Source organism: Sparus aurata, chromosome 24 (genome assembly GCF_900880675.1).
Source record: "Sparus aurata chromosome 24, fSpaAur1.1, whole genome shotgun sequence".
NCBI classification, from domain to species: domain Eukaryota; kingdom Metazoa; phylum Chordata; class Actinopteri; order Spariformes; family Sparidae; genus Sparus; species Sparus aurata.
Genome location: NC_044210.1, coordinates 1791941 through 1809258, shown reverse-complemented (window position 1 = coordinate 1809258; position 17318 = coordinate 1791941). Strand labels below are relative to the sequence as shown.

The window sequence follows — 17318 nt, the reverse complement described above, 5'->3', positions numbered from 1 at the left end:
TCCCGAATGCAACCAGTAGTTCACCAGCTGATCTGCATAGACCAAACATGTGGGGTCGTAGGTCGGACCATGTCCGACAGCTTAGCCTTAGTCAGAGATTCTTACTTATTCGCCCAAGATCGTCAACTTCCACTCTGTATTCTGGGGTTGGATTTGGAGAAGGCCTTTGATAGTATTAGTCACCAGTACTTTAAGACCGTCCTATCCCACCTCAATTTTGGGGATAAGTTTATAGGATGGGTAGAGCTGCTGTACGCTGACATTACTAGTACAGTTCTGGTAAACGGAATGCGTACAGCCCCGTTGCAGGTAAGGTCAGGTGTACGACAGGGCTGCCCACTCTCCCCTACCTTGTTCATCTTAGCAATCGAGCCTCTGGCATGTGCTTTAAGACAGGCACAAAACATTGCAGGCCTCCCAATGCCAGGGGCAGCAGGCAAGGAAGCAAAGCTCAGTTTATACATGGATGACCTAACTCTTCTCCTCACAGACAATAAGTCAGTAAGAGATACATTGTTGCTTTGTGACAATTTTACTGCTGCATCAGGAACAAAAGTCAACAAAGAAAAATGCGAAATACTTTACTGCAATAGGAAGGAGCCAAATGAAAACCTAGGCCTCATACAGAAGAAAGACACAATCAAAGTCCTAGGAGTAAAAATAGGGAAGGACATGGAGATCACCAACTGGGAGTCAAAACTGGCAAAAATAAGAGGAAAGCTTATCCAATGGCAAGACAGGGACCTTTCGATGACTGGGAAGGTCCTGGTTATAAAAGCAGAAATCCTTGCCTCCCTGACCTATTTGGCAACAACTTTTCCTGTTCCACATGAATTTATGATGACACTCAGAAAAATCTGTTTTCAGTTTATATGGAGAGGGCAACATGAGAAACTGAAACGCAAAATAATGTACAGGCCATTAGAAAAGGGAGGGAAAGGTGTCCCAGACATTGAGATTAAACTCAAGACAATGTTTGTAACCCCCATCATCAAAGCTTGTCTGAAACCTGAGGTGTGCCCAAATTGGGCTCATTTTGCCATGTTTTGGGTAGGGCGTGGTGTGCTTAGAGCATGGGACAAAAGGCCAAGACAAACCATCCAATATGCACAAACTTGGCCAAAAATTTACAACACAGTTTTTTCATGCCTAGCAAATGGTGTATCACAAATCCCAGTTGACAAGATCACTAGAACAACTTTCACCGGCCCCACCCACTCTGCCCTTTCGGCAGGAAACGGGGGGTAATCTGCGCGCAACGCAGCAGAAGACAGTGTGCGGCAGCACTGGGGCTTTCAGCACGGATGGAAACGCGAACGCAAGGAACCCAAAGCAGCTGTCCCGCAGAGCTCTAAGGCTGGCTCGGCAGAAAGCGCGGGAGACGAGCACTCGAGTGTTTTCTGTCGACATTGTCATCAGGGGAGAGCGCGAACGCAGTCCCCCACTACCACAAATTATGCAGTCGAGATTCCCACATTTGGGGAATTCGCAGGGGTCAGCACAACCGGAGTGCAATGGCTGAGCCTCGCCCTGGGTGAACCACCTTCTTGATCATGGTGTCTCCCCTGCCAGGTAAGTATGAGTTGGAACAGTCTGACACAGGGTGGCCATTCCCAGGCTCAGCCCCCTGGCTGACGGTGCCTATGGGTTGATGACAGCAGAGTTAGGCGCCTTTGGCAATTTTCTCATCCTCCCTGGGCACTTAAAGTTGCTGCCAATGTGTAAACAGTGGTGCAAATTGGACAAGGGTGACTGGTCCACAGAAAGGTCGCCCGTTTTGTTTCCTTTCTCCAGCCATCCATCGCTCGGCAAAATGAACTAAAAATAACACCCTGTCCCAATGGCCGCTTGGCACCATGACTCCGCCCAGTCTGAACACGACCAGAGACAATGTGCCGCCCAACAGTCAGCATTCCCGCAAGGGACGCAGCCAGACCACATTTCTCACGCAATGTCTCGGAGAGGAGGAGGCTCAGTTGAGTCTGTGCCGGCTTTCACCGGCCCCGCCCACTCTGCCCTTTCGGCGGGAAACGGGGGTTATCTGCGCGCAACGCAGCAGAAGACAGTGTGCGGCAGCACTGGGGCTTTCAGCACGGATGGAAACGCGAACGCAAGGAACCCAAAGCAGCTGTCCCGCAGAGCTCTAAGGCTGGCTCGGCAGAAAGCGCGGGAGACGAGCACTCGAGTGTTTTCTGTCGACATTGTCATCAGGGGAGAGCGCGAACGCAGTCCCCCACTACCACAAATTATGCAGTCGAGATTCCCACATTTGGGGAATTCGCAGGGGTCAGCACAACCGGAGTGCAATGGCTGAGCCTCGCCCTGGGTGAACCACCTTCTTGATCATGGTGTCTCCCCTGCCAGGTAAGTATGAGTTGGAACAGTCTGACACAGGGTGGCCATTCCCAGGCTCAGCCCCCTGGCTGACGGTGCCTATGGGTTGATGACAGCAGAGTTAGGCGCCTTTGGCAATTTTCTCATCCTCCCTGGGCACTTAAAGTTGCTGCCAATGTGTAAACAGTGGTGCAAATTGGACAAGGGTGACTGGTCTACAGAAAGGTCGCCCGTTTTGTTTCCTTTTGCCAGCCATCCATCGCTCGGCAAAATGAACTAAAAATAACACCCTGTCCCAATGGCCGCTTGGCACCATGACTCCGCCCAGTCTGAACACGACCAGAGATAATGTGCCGCCCAACAGTCAGCATTCCCGCAAGGGACGCAGCCAGACCACATTTCTCACGCAATGTCTCGGAGAGGAGGAGGCTCAGTTGAGTCTGTGCCGGCTTTCACCGGCCCCGCCCACTCTGCCCTTTCGGCGGGAAACGGGGGTAATCTGCGCGCAACGCAGCAGAAGACAGTGTGCGGCAGCACTGGGGCTTTCAGCACGGATGGAAACGCGAACGCAAGGAACCCAAAGCAGCTGTCCCGCAGAGCTCTAAGGCTGGCTCGGCAGAAAGCGCGGGAGACGAGCACTCGAGTGTTTTCTGTCGACATTGTCATCAGGGGAGAGCGCGAACGCAGTCCCCCACTACCACAAATTATGCAGTCGAGATTCCCACATTTGGGGAATTCGCAGGGGTCAGCACAACCGGAGTGCAATGGCTGAGCCTCGCCCTGGGTGAACCACCTTCTTGATCATGGTGTCTCCCCTGCCAGGTAAGTATGAGTTGGAACAGTCTGACACAGGGTGGCCATTCCCAGGCTCAGCCCCCTGGCTGACGGTGCCTATGGGTTGATGACAGCAGAGTTAGGCGCCTTTGGCAATTTTCTCATCCTCCCTGGGCACTTAAAGTTGCTGCCAATGTGTAAACAGTGGTGCAAATTGGACAAGGGTGACTGGTCTACAGAAAGGTCGCCCGTTTTGTTTCCTTTTGCCAGCCATCCATCGCTCGGCAAAATGAACTAAAAATAACACCCTGTCCCAATGGCCGCTTGGCACCATGACTCCGCCCAGTCTGAACACGACCAGAGACAATGTGCCGCCCAACAGTCAGCATTCCCGCAAGGGACGCAGCCAGACCACATTTCTCACGCAATGTCTCGGAGAGGAGGAGGCTCAGTTGAGTCTGTGCCGGCTTTCACCGGCCCCGCCCACTCTGCCCTTTCGGCGGGAAACGGGGGTTATCTGCGCGCAACGCAGCAGAAGACAGTGTGCGGCAGCACTGGGGCTTTCAGCACGGATGGAAACGCGAACGCAAGGAACCCAAAGCAGCTGTCCCGCAGAGCTCTAAGGCTGGCTCGGCAGAAAGCGCGGGAGACGAGCACTCGAGGGTTTTCTGTCGACATTGTCATCAGGGGAGAGCGCGAACGCAGTCCCCCACTACCACAAATTATGCAGTCGAGATTCCCACATTTGGGGAATTCGCAGGGGTCAGCACAACCGGAGTGCAATGGCTGAGCCTCGCCCTGGGTGAACCACCTTCTTGATCATGGTGTCTCCCCTGCCAGGTAAGTATGAGTTGGAACAGTCTGACACAGGGTGGCCATTCCCAGGCTCAGCCCCCTGGCTGACGGTGCCTATGGGTTGATGACAGCAGAGTTAGGCGCCTTTGGCAATTTTCTCATCCTCCCTGGGCACTTAAAGTTGCTGCCAATGTGTAAACAGTGGTGCAAATTGGACAAGGGTGACTGGTCCACAGAAAGGTCGCCCGTTTTGTTTCCTTTTTCCAGCCATCCATCGCTCGGCAAAATGAACTAAAAATAACACCCTGTCCCAATGGCCGCTTGGCACCATGACTCCGCCCAGTCTGAACACGACCAGAGACAATGTGCCGCCCAACAGTCAGCATTCCCGCAAGGGACGCAGCCAGACCACATTTCTCACGCAATGTCTCGGAGAGGAGGAGGCTCAGTTGAGTCTGTGCCGGCTTTCACCGGCCCCGCCCACTCTGCCCTTTCGGCGGGAAACGGGGGTTATCTGCGCGCAACGCAGCAGAAGACAGTGTGCGGCAGCACTGGGGCTTTCAGCACGGATGGAAACGCGAACGCAAGGAACCCAAAGCAGCTGTCCCGCAGAGCTCTAAGGCTGGCTCGGCAGAAAGCGCGGGAGACGAGCACTCGAGTGTTTTCTGTCGACATTGTCATCAGGGGAGAGCGCGAACGCAGTCCCCCACTACCACAAATTATGCAGTCGAGATTCCCACATTTGGGGAATTCGCAGGGGTCAGCACAACCGGAGTGCAATGGCTGAGCCTCGCCCTGGGTGAACCACCTTCTTGATCATGGTGTCTCCCCTGCCAGGTAAGTATGAGTTGGAACAGTCTGACACAGGGTGGCCATTCCCAGGCTCAGCCCCCTGGCTGACGGTGCCTATGGGTTGATGACAGCAGAGTTAGGCGCCTTTGGCAATTTTCTCATCCTCCCTGGGCACTTAAAGTTGCTGCCAATGTGTAAACAGTGGTGCAAATTGGACAAGGGTGACTGGTCTACAGAAAGGTCGCCCGTTTTGTTTCCTTTTGCCAGCCATCCATCGCTCGGCAAAATGAACTAAAAATAACACCCTGTCCCAATGGCCGCTTGGCACCATGACTCCGCCCAGTCTGAACACGACCAGAGACAATGTGCCGCCCAACAGTCAGCATTCCCGCAAGGGACGCAGCCAGACCACATTTCTCACGCAATGTCTCGGAGAGGAGGAGGCTCAGTTGAGTCTGTGCCGGCTTTCACCGGCCCCGCCCACTCTGCCCTTTCGGCGGGAAACGGGGGTTATCTGCGCGCAACGCAGCAGAAGACAGTGTGCGGCAGCACTGGGGCTTTCAGCACAGATGGAAACGCGAACGTAAGGAACCCAAAGCAGCTGTCCCGCAGAGCTCTAAGGCTGGCTCGGCAGAAAGCGCGGGAGACGAGCACTCGAGTGTTTTCTGTCGACATTGTCATCAGGGGAGAGCGCGAACGCAGTCCCCCACTACCACAAATTATGCAGTCGAGATTCCCACATTTGGGGAATTCGCAGGGGTCAGCACAACCGGAGTGCAATGGCTGAGCCTCGCCCTGGGTGAACCACCTTCTTGATCATGGTGTCTCCCCTGCCAGGTAAGTATGAGTTGGAACAGTCTGACACAGGGTGGCCATTCCCAGGCTCAGCCCCCTGGCTGACGGTGCCTATGGGTTGATGACAGCAGAGTTAGGCGCCTTTGGCAATTTTCTCATCCTCCCTGGGCACTTAAAGTTGCTGCCAATGTGTAAACAGTGGTGCAAATTGGACAAGGGTGACTGGTCTACAGAAAGGTCGCCCGTTTTGTTTCCTTTTTCCAGCCATCCATCGCTCGGCAAAATGAACTAAAAATAACACCCTGTCCCAATGGCCGCTTGGCACCATGACTCCGCCCAGTCTGAACACGACCAGAGACAATGTGCCGCCCAACAGTCAGCATTCCCGCAAGGGACGCAGCCAGACCACATTTCTCACGCAATGTCTCGGAGAGGAGGAGGCTCAGTTGAGTCTTTGCCGGCTTTCACCGGCCCCGCCCACTCTGCCCTTTCGGCGGGAAACGGGGGTTATCTGCGCGCAACGCAGCAGAAGACAGTGTGCGGCAGCACTGGGGCTTTCAGCACGGATGGAAACGCGAACGCAAGGAACCCAAAGCAGCTGTCCCGCAGAGCTCTAAGGCTGGCTCGGCAGAAAGCGCGGGAGACGAGCACTCGAGTGTTTTCTGTCGACATTGTCATCAGGGGAGAGCGCGAACGCAGTCCCCCACTACCACAAATTATGCAGTCGAGATTCCCACATTTGGGGAATTCGCAGGGGTCAGCACAACCGGAGTGCAATGGCTGAGCCTCGCCCTGGGTGAACCACCTTCTTGATCATGGTGTCTCCCCTGCCAGGTAAGTATGAGTTGGAACAGTCTGACACAGGGTGGCCATTCCCAGGCTCAGCCCCCTGGCTGACGGTGCCTATGGGTTGATGACAGCAGAGTTAGGCGCCTTTGGCAATTTTCTCATCCTCCCTGGGCACTTAAAGTTGCTGCCAATGTGTAAACAGTGGTGCAAATTGGACAAGGGTGACTGGTCCACAGAAAGGTCGCCCGTTTTGTTTCCTTTTTCCAGCCATCCATCGCTCGGCAAAATGAACTAAAAATAACACCCTGTCCCAATGGCCGCTTGGCACCATGACTCCGCCCAGTCTGAACACGACCAGAGACAATGTGCCGCCCAACAGTCAGCATTCCCGCAAGGGACGCAGCCAGACCACATTTCTCACGCAATGTCTCGGAGAGGAGGAGGCTCAGTTGAGTCTGTGCCGGCTTTCACCGGCCCCGCCCACTCTGCCCTTTCGGCGGGAAACGGGGGTTATCTGCGCGCAACGCAGCAGAAGACAGTGTGCGGCAGCACTGGGGCTTTCAGCACGGATGGAAACGCGAACGCAAGGAACCCAAAGCAGCTGTCCCGCAGAGCTCTAAGGCTGGCTCGGCAGAAAGCGCGGGAGACGAGCACTCGAGTGTTTTCTGTCGACATTGTCATCAGGGGAGAGCGCGAACGCAGTCCCCCACTACCACAAATTATGCAGTCGAGATTCCCACATTTGGGGAATTCGCAGGGGTCAGCACAACCGGAGTGCAATGGCTGAGCCTCGCCCTGGGTGAACCACCTTCTTGATCATGGTGTCTCCCCTGCCAGGTAAGTATGAGTTGGAACAGTCTGACACAGGGTGGCCATTCCCAGGCTCAGCCCCCTGGCTGACGGTGCCTATGGGTTGATGACAGCAGAGTTAGGCGCCTTTGGCAATTTTCTCATCCTCCCTGGGCACTTAAAGTTGCTGCCAATGTGTAAACAGTGGTGCAAATTGGACAAGGGTGACTGGTCTACAGAAAGGTCGCCCGTTTTGTTTCCTTTTGCCAGCCATCCATCGCTCGGCAAAATGAACTAAAAATAACACCCTGTCCCAATGGCCGCTTGGCACCATGACTCCGCCCAGTCTGAACACGACCAGAGACAATGTGCCGCCCAACAGTCAGCATTCCCGCAAGGGACGCAGCCAGACCACATTTCTCACGCAATGTCTCGGAGAGGAGGAGGCTCAGTTGAGTCTGTGCCGGCTTTCACCGGCCCCGCCCACTCTGCCCTTTCGGCGGGAAACGGGGGTTATCTGCGCGCAACGCAGCAGAAGACAGTGTGCGGCAGCACTGGGGCTTTCAGCACGGATGGAAACGCGAACGCAAGGAACCCAAAGCAGCTGTCCCGCAGAGCTCTAAGGCTGGCTCGGCAGAAAGCGCGGGAGACGAGCACTCGAGTGTTTTCTGTCGACATTGTCATCAGGGGAGAGCGCGAACGCAGTCCCCCACTACCACAAATTATGCAGTCGAGATTCCCACATTTGGGGAATTCGCAGGGGTCAGCACAACCGGAGTGCAATGGCTGAGCCTCGCCCTGGGTGAACCACCTTCTTGATCATGGTGTCTCCCCTGCCAGGTAAGTATGAGTTGGAACAGTCTGACACAGGGTGGCCATTCCCAGGCTCAGCCCCCTGGCTGACGGTGCCTATGGGTTGATGACAGCAGAGTTAGGCGCCTTTGGCAATTTTCTCATCCTCCCTGGGCACTTAAAGTTGCTGCCAATGTGTAAACAGTGGTGCAAATTGGACAAGGGTGACTGGTCCACAGAAAGGTCGCCCGTTTTGTTTCCTTTTTCCAGCCATCCATCGCTCGGCAAAATGAACTAAAAATAACACCCTGTCCCAATGGCCGCTTGGCACCATGACTCCGCCCAGTCTGAACACGACCAGAGACAATGTGCCGCCCAACAGTCAGCATTCCCGCAAGGGACGCAGCCAGACCACATTTCTCACGCAATGTCTCGGAGAGGAGGAGGCTCAGTTGAGTCTGTGCCGGCTTTCACCGGCCCCGCCCACTCTGCCCTTTCGGCGGGAAACGGGGGTTATCTGCGCGCAACGCAGCAGAAGACAGTGTGCGGCAGCACTGGGGCTTTCAGCACAGATGGAAACGCGAACGTAAGGAACCCAAAGCAGCTGTCCCGCAGAGCTCTAAGGCTGGCTCGGCAGAAAGCGCGGGAGACGAGCACTCGAGTGTTTTCTGTCGACATTGTCATCAGGGGAGAGCGCGAACGCAGTCCCCCACTACCACAAATTATGCAGTCGAGATTCCCACATTTGGGGAATTCGCAGGGGTCAGCACAACCGGAGTGCAATGGCTGAGCCTCGCCCTGGGTGAACCACCTTCTTGATCATGGTGTCTCCCCTGCCAGGTAAGTATGAGTTGGAACAGTCTGACACAGGGTGGCCATTCCCAGGCTCAGCCCCCTGGCTGACGGTGCCTATGGGTTGATGACAGCAGAGTTAGGCGCCTTTGGCAATTTTCTCATCCTCCCTGGGCACTTAAAGTTGCTGCCAATGTGTAAACAGTGGTGCAAATTGGACAAGGGTGACTGGTCTACAGAAAGGTCGCCCGTTTTGTTTCCTTTTTCCAGCCATCCATCGCTCGGCAAAATGAACTAAAAATAACACCCTGTCCCAATGGCCGCTTGGCACCATGACTCCGCCCAGTCTGAACACGACCAGAGACAATGTGCCGCCCAACAGTCAGCATTCCCGCAAGGGACGCAGCCAGACCACATTTCTCACGCAATGTCTCGGAGAGGAGGAGGCTCAGTTGAGTCTGTGCCGGCTTTCACCGGCCCCGCCCACTCTGCCCTTTCGGCGGGAAACGGGGGTTATCTGCGCGCAACGCAGCAGAAGACAGTGTGCGGCAGCACTGGGGCTTTCAGCACGGATGGAAACGCGAACGCAAGGAACCCAAAGCAGCTGTCCCGCAGAGCTCTAAGGCTGGCTCGGCAGAAAGCGCGGGAGACGAGCACTCGAGTGTTTTCTGTCGACATTGTCATCAGGGGAGAGCGCGAACGCAGTCCCCCACTACCACAAATTATGCAGTCGAGATTCCCACATTTGGGGAATTCGCAGGGGTCAGCACAACCGGAGTGCAATGGCTGAGCCTCGCCCTGGGTGAACCACCTTCTTGATCATGGTGTCTCCCCTGCCAGGTAAGTATGAGTTGGAACAGTCTGACACAGGGTGGCCATTCCCAGGCTCAGCCCCCTGGCTGACGGTGCCTATGGGTTGATGACAGCAGAGTTAGGCGCCTTTGGCAATTTTCTCATCCTCCCTGGGCACTTAAAGTTGCTGCCAATGTGTAAACAGTGGTGCAAATTGGACAAGGGTGACTGGTCTACAGAAAGGTCGCCCGTTTTGTTTCCTTTTGCCAGCCATCCATCGCTCGGCAAAATGAACTAAAAATAACACCCTGTCCCAATGGCCGCTTGGCACCATGACTCCGCCCAGTCTGAACACGACCAGAGACAATGTGCCGCCCAACAGTCAGCATTCCCGCAAGGGACGCAGCCAGACCACATTTCTCACGCAATGTCTCGGAGAGGAGGAGGCTCAGTTGAGTCTGTGCCGGCTTTCACCGGCCCCGCCCACTCTGCCCTTTCGGCGGGAAACGGGGGTTATCTGCGCGCAACGCAGCAGAAGACAGTGTGCGGCAGCACTGGGGCTTTCAGCACGGATGGAAACGCGAACGCAAGGAACCCAAAGCAGCTGTCCCGCAGAGCTCTAAGGCTGGCTCGGCAGAAAGCGCGGGAGACGAGCACTCGAGTGTTTTCTGTCGACATTGTCATCAGGGGAGAGCGCGAACGCAGTCCCCCACTACCACAAATTATGCAGTCGAGATTCCCACATTTGGGGAATTCGCAGGGGTCAGCACAACCGGAGTGCAATGGCTGAGCCTCGCCCTGGGTGAACCACCTTCTTGATCATGGTGTCTCCCCTGCCAGGTAAGTATGAGTTGGAACAGTCTGACACAGGGTGGCCATTCCCAGGCTCAGCCCCCTGGCTGACGGTGCCTATGGGTTGATGACAGCAGAGTTAGGCGCCTTTGGCAATTTTCTCATCCTCCCTGGGCACTTAAAGTTGCTGCCAATGTGTAAACAGTGGTGCAAATTGGACAAGGGTGACTGGTCTACAGAAAGGTCGCCCGTTTTGTTTCCTTTTGCCAGCCATCCATCGCTCGGCAAAATGAACTAAAAATAACACCCTGTCCCAATGGCCGCTTGGCACCATGACTCCGCCCAGTCTGAACACGACCAGAGATAATGTGCCGCCCAACAGTCAGCATTCCCGCAAGGGACGCAGCCAGACCACATTTCTCACGCAATGTCTCGGAGAGGAGGAGGCTCAGTTGAGTCTGTGCCGGCTTTCACCGGCCCCGCCCACTCTGCCCTTTCGGCGGGAAACGGGGGTTATCTGCGCGCAACGCAGCAGAAGACAGTGTGCGGCAGCACTGGGGCTTTCAGCACGGATGGAAACGCGAACGCAAGGAACCCAAAGCAGCTGTCCCGCAGAGCTCTAAGGCTGGCTCGGCAGAAAGCGCGGGAGACGAGCACTCGAGTGTTTTCTGTCGACATTGTCATCAGGGGAGAGCGCGAACGCAGTCCCCCACTACCACAAATTATGGGTTGATGACAGCAGAGTTAGGCGCCTTTGGCAATTTTCTCATCCTCCCTGGGCACTTAAAGTTGCTGCCAATGTGTAAACAGTGGTTGCAAATTGGACAAGGGTGACTGGTCCACAGAAAGGTCGCCCGTTTTGTTTCCTTTTTCCAGCCATCCATCGCTCGGCAAAATGAACTAAAAATAACACCCTGTCCCAATGGCCGCTTGGCACCATGACTCCGCCCAGTCTGAACACGACCAGAGATAATGTGCCGCCCAACAGTCAGCATTCCCGCAAGGGACGCAGCCAGACCACATTTCTCACGCAATGTCTCGGAGAGGAGGAGGCTCAGTTGAGTCTGTGCCGGCTTTCACCGGCCCCGCCCACTCTGCCCTTTCGGCGGGAAACGGGGGTTATCTGCGCGCAACGCAGCAGAAGACAGTGTGCGGCAGCACTGGGGCTTTCAGCACGGATGGAAACGCGAACGCAAGGAACCCAAAGCAGCTGTCCCGCAGAGCTCTAAGGCTGGCTCGGCAGAAAGCGCGGGAGACGAGCACTCGAGTGTTTTCTGTCGACATTGTCATCAGGGGAGAGCGCGAACGCAGTCCCCCACTACCACAAATTATGCAGTCGAGATTCCCACATTTGGGGAATTCGCAGGGGTCAGCACAACCGGAGTGCAATGGCTGAGCCTCGCCCTGGGTGAACCACCTTCTTGATCATGGTGTCTCCCCTGCCAGGTAAGTATGAGTTGGAACAGTCTGACACAGGGTGGCCATTCCCAGGCTCAGCCCCCTGGCTGACGGTGCCTATGGGTTGATGACAGCAGAGTTAGGCGCCTTTGGCAATTTTCTCATCCTCCCTGGGCACTTAAAGTTGCTGCCAATGTGTAAACAGTGGTGCAAATTGGACAAGGGTGACTGGTCCACAGAAAGGTCGCCCGTTTTGTTTCCTTTTTCCAGCCATCCATCGCTCGGCAAAATGAACTAAAAATAACACCCTGTCCCAATGGCCGCTTGGCACCATGACTCCGCCCAGTCTGAACACGACCAGAGACAATGTGCCGCCCAACAGTCAGCATTCCCGCAAGGGACGCAGCCAGACCACATTTCTCACGCAATGTCTCGGAGAGGAGGAGGCTCAGTTGAGTCTTTGCCGGCTTTCACCGGCCCCGCCCACTCTGCCCTTTCGGCGGGAAACGGGGGTTATCTGCGCGCAACGCAGCAGAAGACAGTGTGCGGCAGCACTGGGGCTTTCAGCACGGATGGAAACGCGAACGCAAGGAACCCAAAGCAGCTGTCCCGCAGAGCTCTAAGGCTGGCTCGGCAGAAAGCGCGGGAGACGAGCACTCGAGTGTTTTCTGTCGACATTGTCATCAGGGGAGAGCGCGAACGCAGTCCCCCACTACCACAAATTATGCAGTCGAGATTCCCACATTTGGGGAATTCGCAGGGGTCAGCACAACCGGAGTGCAATGGCTGAGCCTCGCCCTGGGTGAACCACCTTCTTGATCATGGTGTCTCCCCTGCCAGGTAAGTATGAGTTGGAACAGTCTGACACAGGGTGGCCATTCCCAGGCTCAGCCCCCTGGCTGACGGTGCCTATGGGTTGATGACAGCAGAGTTAGGCGCCTTTGGCAATTTTCTCATCCTCCCTGGGCACTTAAAGTTGCTGCCAATGTGTAAACAGTGGTGCAAATTGGACAAGGGTGACTGGTCCACAGAAAGGTCGCCCGTTTTGTTTCCTTTTTCCAGCCATCCATCGCTCGGCAAAATGAACTAAAAATAACACCCTGTCCCAATGGCCGCTTGGCACCATGACTCCGCCCAGTCTGAACACGACCAGAGACAATGTGCCGCCCAACAGTCAGCATTCCCGCAAGGGACGCAGCCAGACCACATTTCTCACGCAATGTCTCGGAGAGGAGGAGGCTCAGTTGAGTCTGTGCCGGCTTTCACCGGCCCCGCCCACTCTGCCCTTTCGGCGGGAAACGGGGGTTATCTGCGCGCAACGCAGCAGAAGACAGTGTGCGGCAGCACTGGGGCTTTCAGCACGGATGGAAACGCGAACGCAAGGAACCCAAAGCAGCTGTCCCGCAGAGCTCTAAGGCTGGCTCGGCAGAAAGCGCGGGAGACGAGCACTCGAGTGTTTTCTGTCGACATTGTCATCAGGGGAGAGCGCGAACGCAGTCCCCCACTACCACAAATTATGCAGTCGAGATTCCCACATTTGGGGAATTCGCAGGGGTCAGCACAACCGGAGTGCAATGGCTGAGCCTCGCCCTGGGTGAACCACCTTCTTGATCATGGTGTCTCCCCTGCCAGGTAAGTATGAGTTGGAACAGTCTGACACAGGGTGGCCATTCCCAGGCTCAGCCCCCTGGCTGACGGTGCCTATGGGTTGATGACAGCAGAGTTAGGCGCCTTTGGCAATTTTCTCATCCTCCCTGGGCACTTAAAGTTGCTGCCAATGTGTAAACAGTGGTGCAAATTGGACAAGGGTGACTGGTCCACAGAAAGGTCGCCCGTTTTGTTTCCTTTTTCCAGCCATCCATCGCTCGGCAAAATGAACTAAAAATAACACCCTGTCCCAATGGCCGCTTGGCACCATGACTCCGCCCAGTCTGAACACGACCAGAGACAATGTGCCGCCCAACAGTCAGCATTCCCGCAAGGGACGCAGCCAGACCACATTTCTCACGCAATGTCTCGGAGAGGAGGAGGCTCAGTTGAGTCTGTGCCGGCTTTCACCGGCCCCGCCCACTCTGCCCTTTCGGCGGGAAACGGGGGTAATCTGCGCGCAACGCAGCAGAAGACAGTGTGCGGCAGCACTGGGGCTTTCAGCACGGATTGAAACGCGAACGCAAGGAACCCAAAGCAGCTGTCCCGCAGAGCTCTAAAGTTGGCAATTTTCTCATCCTCCCTGGGCACTTAAAGTTGCTGCCAATGTGTAAACAGTGGTGCAAATTGGACAAGGGTGACTGGTCCACAGAAAGGTCGCCCGTTTTGTTTCCTTTTTCCAGCCATCCATCGCTCGGCAAAATGAACTAAAAATAACACCCTGTCCCAATGGCCGCTTGGCACCATGACTCCGCCCAGTCTGAACACGACCAGAGACAATGTGCCGCCCAACAGTCAGCATTCCCGCAAGGGACGCAGCCAGACCACATTTCTCACGCAATGTCTCGGAGAGGAGGAGGCTCAGTTGAGTCTGTGCCGGCTTTCACCGGCCCCGCCCACTCTGCCCTTTCGGCGGGAAACGGGGGTTATCTGCGCGCAACGCAGCAGAAGACAGTGTGGGGCAGCACTGGGGCTTTCAGCACGGATGGAAACGCGAACGCAAGGAACCCAAAGCAGCTGTCCCGCAGAGCTCTAAGGCTGGCTCGGCAGAAAGCGCGGGAGACGAGCACTCGAGTGTTTTCTGTCGACATTGTCATCAGGGGAGAGCGCGAACGCAGTCCCCCACTACCACAAATTATGCAGTCGAGATTCCCACATTTGGGGAATTCGCAGGGGTCAGCACAACCGGAGTGCAATGGCTGAGCCTCGCCCTGGGTGAACCACCTTCTTGATCATGGTGTCTCCCCTGCCAGGTAAGTATGAGTTGGAACAGTCTGACACAGGGTGGCCATTCCCAGGCTCAGCCCCCTGGCTGACGGTGCCTATGGGTTGATGACAGCAGAGTTAGGCGCCTTTGGCAATTTTCTCATCCTCCCTGGGCACTTAAAGTTGCTGCCAATGTGTAAACAGTGGTGCAAATTGGACAAGGGTGACTGGTCCACAGAAAGGTCGCCCGTTTTGTTTCCTTTTTCCAGCCATCCATCGCTCGGCAAAATGAACTAAAAATAACACCCTGTCCCAATGGCCGCTTGGCACCATGACTCCGCCCAGTCTGAACACGACCAGAGACAATGTGCCGCCCAACAGTCAGCATTCCCGCAAGGGACGCAGCCAGACCACATTTCTCACGCAATGTCTCGGAGAGGAGGAGGCTCAGTTGAGTCTGTGCCGGCTTTCACCGGCCCCGCCCACTCTGCCCTTTCGGCGGGAAACGGGGGTAATCTGCGCGCAACGCAGCAGAAGACAGTGTGCGGCAGCACTGGGGCTTTCAGCACGGATTGAAACGCGAACGCAAGGAACCCAAAGCAGCTGTCCCGCAGAGCTCTAAAGTTGGCAATTTTCTCATCCTCCCTGGGCACTTAAAGTTGCTGCCAATGTGTAAACAGTGGTGCAAATTGGACAAGGGTGACTGGTCCACAGAAAGGTCGCCCCTTTTGTTTCCTTTTTCCAGCCATCCATCGCTCGGCAAAATGAACTAAAAATAACACCCTGTCCCAATGGCCGCTTGGCACCATGACTCCGCCCAGTCTGAACACGACCAGAGACAATGTGCCGCCCAACAGTCAGCATTCCCGCAAGGGACGCAGCCAGACCACATTTCTCACGCAATGTCTCGGAGAGGAGGAGGCTCAGTTGAGTCTGTGCCGGCTTTCACCGGCCCCGCCCACTCTGCCCTTTCGGCGGGAAACGGGGGGTAATCTGCGCGCAACGCAGCAGAAGACAGTGTGCGGCAGCACTGGGGCTTTCAGCACAGATGGAAACGCGAACGCAAGGAACCCAAAGCAGCTGTCCCGCAGAGCTCTAAGGCTGGCTCGGCAGAAAGCGCGGGAGACGAGCACTCGAGTGTTTTCTGTCGACATTGTCATCAGGGGAGAGCGCGAACGCAGTCCCCCACTACCACAAATTATGCAGTCGAGATTCCCACATTTGGGGAATTCGCAGGGGTCAGCACAACCGGAGTGCAATGGCTGAGCCTCGCCCTGGGTGAACCACTTTTTTCACTTTTTAGAAGCCTTTATTAATTTCAGTCAAAGCCATTACAGTCATACATAAATCACACAATAACAATATCCCGTCACCAACAGAACTTCTATTCAATAGTTAACAGTTGCATTCCGGCTAAGAAATTTGAAAAGAGTTCAAGCCATACATGGATTACTTAATGACAATATCCAGTCACCCATAAAATTTCTAATCAGTGAGTCACATTTACATCTGCCAATACACATTTCAGTGACAGACACATAAATCAAATAGACATTCCATGCAGCTTTTTTTTTTTTTTTTTTTTTTTTTTTTTTTTTTTCCTTTTCTTTCCCTCATTTTAAAAATGTCCATCAAAGCAACAGGAATTGTCTCTATTTTCCACCAGCTTTCCATTATTTGATCATCATACTTAAGTCTGTCTCTGATGATGTAATCCCTGACACTTGATATGCCAACCTTTGCCACAGAATCTGCTGGAACAGGGAACTTTTTAAAAGCAGTTAGGTTTCTGCATTTCCAGATGCCTTCTTTAATACAGTTGATTACTGCCCACCACCTTTCATTTTTGTCCTTTTCATTTGTGTCAATGTTTCCATATAGAACATCCATTTCATTTGGGGCTCTGAAAAGGTCTGTTAACCATGGTTTCACAATCTCCCACACCGCCTTTGAAACATAGCATGACCAAAACCGGTGGGCCACATCCTCGTCATTATTACAATCACTCATTGGACATTTTGCACTACGTGTGCAGCGCCGTCTTAGCAAGAAGGCTCTTGTAGGGACACAACTTTGGGCTATCTTCCATGCCAGGTCTTTATGTACATTTGACAAAAACTCTAAGTTTACATTTTTCCATACTCTGATGCATTGGTTTTCTGGTAGGATGCCTACCGGCACAAGCCTAGAGTTAAGAGGTGAAAGGCTACCCTCCACATCAACCCTATCTATTTTACCACCCGTTGACCATTCTAGCTTAGCAACCTTGAAGAGTGTTAGAGCCTTCTCGTATATTGCTGGTCTACTTTCCGCATAAGGTGTACAAAGAGAAACCCTTTTACCCATGCCTCTATACATCATGTGACCCACCCAAAACTTGGCAAAATAAGACCAGAGACTGGTGTTACTCTCTGTTAAAACAGCATTCAGAATTGGTGTTAAGAAAAGGGAATCAAGTTTGGCTCCTAACTCTGGTACAGCTTTCCCTCCTTTTACCAGAGGTTTGTACATGATGTCTCTTTTAACATGTTCTTGCTGAGAGCTCCAGATGAATTGGAACATTACGCGTCTCAAAGAGGTGAGAAAGGTCTTGGGCACTGGTAGTGTGGCCGCCAGAAACGTCAAGGACGCCAGAACCTCGGCCTTAATAACCAGAATTTTGCCAGTGAACGTTAGATCCCTCTCCTCCCACTGCAGCAATTTTCCCCTGATAGCTGGTAGTCTTGTTTCCCAATTTAGAGTTTCCATCCCCTTTCCAATTTCCACTCCCAAAATTTTTACCCTCTCTTTTTTTTCTATTAACCCTGTATCAGGTTTGGTTTCTCGCCAAT

General features: G+C 54.2%; 16 non-coding genes and 1 pseudogene across 16 annotated transcripts; all 17 read right to left on the bottom strand.

Moving 5' to 3' along the window:
• Positions 1–1416: 1416 nt before the first annotated feature.
• Positions 1417–1580, bottom strand: LOC115577453 (U1 spliceosomal RNA). The gene has a single exon (XR_003983160.1). It is a non-coding gene; the product is annotated as a U1 spliceosomal RNA (small nuclear RNA).
• Positions 1581–2208: 628 nt separating this feature from the next.
• On the bottom strand, positions 2209–2372 carry LOC115577452 (U1 spliceosomal RNA). Its single transcript, XR_003983159.1, has one exon. It is a non-coding gene; the product is annotated as a U1 spliceosomal RNA (small nuclear RNA).
• A 628-nt stretch (positions 2373–3000) lies between these two features.
• On the bottom strand, positions 3001–3164 carry LOC115577451 (U1 spliceosomal RNA). The gene has a single exon (XR_003983158.1). It is a non-coding gene; the product is annotated as a U1 spliceosomal RNA (small nuclear RNA).
• Positions 3165–3792: 628 nt separating this feature from the next.
• Positions 3793–3956, bottom strand: LOC115577450 (U1 spliceosomal RNA). Its single transcript, XR_003983157.1, has one exon. It is a non-coding gene; the product is annotated as a U1 spliceosomal RNA (small nuclear RNA).
• Positions 3957–4584: 628 nt separating this feature from the next.
• On the bottom strand, positions 4585–4748 carry LOC115577449 (U1 spliceosomal RNA). Its single transcript, XR_003983156.1, has one exon. It is a non-coding gene; the product is annotated as a U1 spliceosomal RNA (small nuclear RNA).
• A 628-nt stretch (positions 4749–5376) lies between these two features.
• LOC115577448 (U1 spliceosomal RNA) lies at positions 5377–5540 on the bottom strand. The gene has a single exon (XR_003983155.1). It is a non-coding gene; the product is annotated as a U1 spliceosomal RNA (small nuclear RNA).
• A 628-nt stretch (positions 5541–6168) lies between these two features.
• LOC115577446 (U1 spliceosomal RNA) lies at positions 6169–6332 on the bottom strand. Its single transcript, XR_003983153.1, has one exon. It is a non-coding gene; the product is annotated as a U1 spliceosomal RNA (small nuclear RNA).
• Positions 6333–6960: 628 nt separating this feature from the next.
• Positions 6961–7124, bottom strand: LOC115577445 (U1 spliceosomal RNA). Its single transcript, XR_003983152.1, has one exon. It is a non-coding gene; the product is annotated as a U1 spliceosomal RNA (small nuclear RNA).
• Positions 7125–7752: 628 nt separating this feature from the next.
• On the bottom strand, positions 7753–7916 carry LOC115577444 (U1 spliceosomal RNA). The gene has a single exon (XR_003983151.1). It is a non-coding gene; the product is annotated as a U1 spliceosomal RNA (small nuclear RNA).
• Positions 7917–8544: 628 nt separating this feature from the next.
• On the bottom strand, positions 8545–8708 carry LOC115577443 (U1 spliceosomal RNA). The gene has a single exon (XR_003983150.1). It is a non-coding gene; the product is annotated as a U1 spliceosomal RNA (small nuclear RNA).
• Positions 8709–9336: 628 nt separating this feature from the next.
• Positions 9337–9500, bottom strand: LOC115577442 (U1 spliceosomal RNA). Its single transcript, XR_003983149.1, has one exon. It is a non-coding gene; the product is annotated as a U1 spliceosomal RNA (small nuclear RNA).
• A 628-nt stretch (positions 9501–10128) lies between these two features.
• Positions 10129–10292, bottom strand: LOC115577441 (U1 spliceosomal RNA). Its single transcript, XR_003983148.1, has one exon. It is a non-coding gene; the product is annotated as a U1 spliceosomal RNA (small nuclear RNA).
• A 1234-nt stretch (positions 10293–11526) lies between these two features.
• LOC115577440 (U1 spliceosomal RNA) lies at positions 11527–11690 on the bottom strand. Its single transcript, XR_003983147.1, has one exon. It is a non-coding gene; the product is annotated as a U1 spliceosomal RNA (small nuclear RNA).
• A 628-nt stretch (positions 11691–12318) lies between these two features.
• Positions 12319–12482, bottom strand: LOC115577439 (U1 spliceosomal RNA). The gene has a single exon (XR_003983146.1). It is a non-coding gene; the product is annotated as a U1 spliceosomal RNA (small nuclear RNA).
• A 628-nt stretch (positions 12483–13110) lies between these two features.
• Positions 13111–13274, bottom strand: LOC115577438 (U1 spliceosomal RNA). Its single transcript, XR_003983145.1, has one exon. It is a non-coding gene; the product is annotated as a U1 spliceosomal RNA (small nuclear RNA).
• A 1104-nt stretch (positions 13275–14378) lies between these two features.
• LOC115577437 (U1 spliceosomal RNA) lies at positions 14379–14542 on the bottom strand. The gene has a single exon (XR_003983144.1). It is a non-coding gene; the product is annotated as a U1 spliceosomal RNA (small nuclear RNA).
• A 1105-nt stretch (positions 14543–15647) lies between these two features.
• LOC115577460 (uncharacterized) lies at positions 15648–15827 on the bottom strand (annotated as a pseudogene).
• Positions 15828–17318: the final 1491 nt, after the last annotated feature.